Source organism: Triticum dicoccoides, chromosome 5A (assembly GCF_002162155.2).
Source record: "Triticum dicoccoides isolate Atlit2015 ecotype Zavitan chromosome 5A, WEW_v2.0, whole genome shotgun sequence".
In the NCBI taxonomy this organism is placed as follows: Eukaryota; Viridiplantae; Streptophyta; class Magnoliopsida; order Poales; family Poaceae; genus Triticum; species Triticum dicoccoides.
This window is the reverse complement of record NC_041388.1, coordinates 108,015,454-108,019,619: the sequence shown is the minus strand read 5'-3', so window position 1 is coordinate 108,019,619 and position 4,166 is coordinate 108,015,454.

The window sequence follows — 4,166 nt, the reverse complement described above, 5'->3', positions numbered from 1 at the left end:
AGGAAGCAGGACATCTTGCTAGGGATTGTTCAAATCATAAGAAATCTGGAGCTAAGTAGTGGAGATGTTGATATTAGTAATAAGGGTAGTATGGAAAACACTTTTCACGAGAATGCGGGGTTGAGTTATGTAATAAATTACTCAGAGATTGTAATAATTCATGACTCAATAAAGTTGATATGTCATATGCTGAAAGGCTTTAAGGAGTTGTTATGTTTTATCTTGGAAATTAATATTCGGGGTGAACATGGAAGAAAATGAGTTATGATACATAAACTGGATGTTGGAAATTGAGTTTGAAGTTCTTTTTGGATGATATGAATGTGTACCCAAGGAGATATGTACCTTATTCTGAGCACCATTTTTGTTTTACAATTGCAGATGACGACCCGTTATGAATCTTTCCTTAAGGGCCCAAAAACGATCATGACCCTGACAAGTGATGATGATTACCCAAAAATCCTGAAGGACATGATGAAGCATATTCACCTTGAAGGAGATGCAGTCTACAAAGGCTATCCCTTCATGCAAAAGGGAGTGGAACTTTGGTATGTGGAGGTACACCTCCACCGTATGAAAGGAGTTTGCCCAAATACGATGGGGCAGTACTTTTTCATCTCACGTGTACCACAAGCAACTTTCTTTGACGCTGTTCGTGAAGCAGCCATGGAAGCCATACGCCAGATCGGAGATATACTTGAAGCAAGACTCCGTTATACTTAGGAATACCTAAGCGAAGTGCATGCAGAGATGATGGAGATGAAGCTCAAGGCCACCACGATGAAAAAGAAGATTGAAGATTTCAAGGAGCATGTCGCCCAATTCCAGTGGGATTGAAGGATCCTCAAGGAGGAAAAATGAATAAAGTGGGAAGTAATGCTTGACCATACCAAACCATGTGGATGGCGGCATTGGTAATAAAGTATTTCTTTGGAATTTGGATTTGTGAAAAATGGTTAAGGAGGTAATAAAAGATTTGATATGAAAATAATATGATTTATGGATGAACTAGTGCATTTCATTTAAGTGTGGTAGTACTTCGTAAAGCCACCGAATCAATGAAAAAAAGGCGTTGTTCATGACGGTCCATAGAAAGGAGCCGGACGAAATAAGTTGGAGTTTGATTATGATGGTTACCCCAAGAGTATGACAAAATGAAGTACTATTGGATTTAAAGGAGGTTTAATGTTGGAATATGGAACAACTATAACTCCACGGATGAGTTAACACTATGCAAGCGCTGAAGTGGACCCATACCCCACATGCCCAGGATTTGACAAAGGCACAAGCACAATCTTGTTGAAGGAAGAATTCTGGAAGAAGCTGTGAATTGATCAGCAAATGTTACATAGGATGTTACGTAAACCCCGAGATTGTGAAGAACGATAGATGTTTTGTTCAGCTTGCAAAATCAATGGATTTACCCGAACCCAGTTTGAGGACAAGAGAAATTTCTGCAAAACTTGTGAGGATGCCCGACTATTAGAAATACGAGATTCGCTAAACCTTATACAGGGTAATGATCTGGGTGCGGAATGAATTGATCACCATACCAACTTACTCTTATCATTCACTCTTGATATTTGGAATGGTAAATCTGAGAGACTTACCCATAGTAAAGTGACGACGCTTGTTGAAGCCTTTCTTAAGCCTTAGAATGATATGATGATAAACCCATGTACATGGCAGCTGTTGCCAATCGTAGATTATACGGTGAGAATGAAGCCAATGCCCTTTTTCTGCAGAAACCATTAATGGTAGGCCACCATGAGTATTTCGATAGTTGTCTAGAATGGACGCAGACCTATCAGCTAAGATCCAGTCTCGGACGAACTTCATCTTTGACGAAGCGACCAAAGATTTTGAGGAAAACGCTATGCTTCTGACAGAAGAGCGTTAATGAAGGAGCTATTGTAAGATATGTGAAGAGATAGATATTATCGGCACTCCGGAGGAAGTATCTGAGTTTATTGGAACTGTAACCTTGCTTTTAAGTGTGGTAGCACCCCTGACCCATCCGGCGAAAACATTTGCTAGAAGACCCCCAACCCCTAACCTTTTCTTGCTAGCCTCTTCAAATCTCGAGGACGAGATTCATTTTAAGTGTGGTAGTTTGTAACATCCCAAAATTCTAAATTTTGGAATGTTATAATAATTAAAATAATTCTGATTGTTTGTTGATTGTTAAGTGATTGATTGTGTGAAATTGAGTGGAATTTGAAACTTTTTGAAAGTTTAATGAGAGGGAATGAAATGACTTTCCCAGGCTTTCTTTTTGACTTTTGATCTCTGAGGATTCAAATTCATTTCATCATAATAACACTAGAGTGAAGATGACATAACTTCTTCCATTTGAAATGAAACGGGTTTTTGGAAAAGAATATTTGAATTCCATCTGAAAGTATTTCAAATTCATAAACTTTATGCAACTCAATGATTTTCATGAGGGAAGATAAAATGACTTCTTCAAAGTATATGAAATATGAGTTGGAAGTATGAAGAAAGGTTTGAAGATGGTTTGATTTTTTTTAAATTCAAAACCATTTAGAGTTATTTGGTTTTATTTCGAATTATTTTTATCCAAAATTAAACTATATGGAAAATAGGGTAAAATGATTCCCTACATTATAAAAATGGAGAAAATTTAGTTTGAAATAGTTTTGGTATCTTAATGTAATTTTATTTGAATTTTAGTTGCATCAGTAGCACTTTTTGATTTATTAGAATTTATGTGAATTTTATTTCACCATGTAAAAATGTTCATGTTGTAGAATTTATTTTTCCGGTCATTTTGATATATTATATGCCTATATAAAAATATGTTTGTTTGTTTTTTTATGAGTGTGGTTTCTGCGATGTTTAAACAAACAAAGCCGCCCGGCCAGGCCGGCGAGGCCCAGCTACAGGTCGGCCCAGCCTAGCGCTAGCCCTAGGGCTAGCGCACACGCGCAGGTACGGGAGGAACTCCCAGGAGCGCCGCCGCCACCTCTCTCGCTCGTCTCTCTCTCCCTTGTTTTTTCTTTTCTTTTTTCTTCTCTCTTCACATTGGGACCCACCTGGTCTTCTTCCTCCTCACGTAAAAAAAGGAACATGAGATTGCCATGTCACCCGTGTCCGTGATCCCCGGAATCCGATCCTCGAGGCTGCCCCCTTCCACACGAAGATGTCCTATAAATATCCGAGTTTCCCCTCGCCCGATTCCCCCATACACCTTCGCCCAAACCCTCCCGTATCAACCACGAGAACGAGTTGGACATCGTCGGAAACTGTGAAGTTCACCGTCCGTTTGCATGTCCGGTAGGTCACCGCAGGCCTCCTCCTTCTGCCTATTGAGGTCTTTCATCGCGGAGCATTTGTCTGACATATTTTTCTCTCGTCTCGTCCACCACAGCGAGCCAGTTGAGCTCAAACGCTGACCCGGAGTTCACGTAGTTCGCCGGAGAAACAACCTCGCCCCGCAGCCGTCCGACGTCCCCAAGTTACTCTGCCACCACCCCTGGGACTGAGACACTTCGCCGCATCCCCCCGACTCCACCATCGCCGCCGCCGACTGCCGGAGACGCCGCCCCAACTGCGCCCGAGCTGCCCCCAACGCTACGTTCCTCTCTGTAAGCAACAAGAGGCTCCCTCCGTTTTTTTCGAAGCGTTAAGTGCAAATAAGATTAGACCGGTTTTAGTAGATCGGTTCTATTAGTCGGTTTACTTCGGTTTAGATCACACTGGTTCATCAGTTTATTTTTATTAAATGTACGTGCACGTTTCTATAAAGTTTCGGCCGAGCGACGGTTAGTTACAGATCGCTCAGATCCTAGCCCAGTAGACTTGCCCGTTATGTTTTATTTTCGTTTCTATAAAAAACAGAAAAGTTTCAATCTTAGATATTCTATAACATTTATGTTTTATATCCAAATTGAGTGATTCTTTTTGCATTCTGTCACAAATTTGTTGAAGTTTCTGTTTGTGTACTTAGTTTTCAAATTTGAGTAGTGTAAATTTGAGTTTGATGAAATTTGTTCAAATCACTATTTTGGCCGTATCTTGAGTTTTATTAAATATTTTTGATTGATTCTTTTTGCTACTGTTTTGTTATTGTTTGGTTTATCTAGTAGAATATAGTTATTTATTTTAATTTATTTTTAAATTAGATTTTTAGGCAAAATAGTACT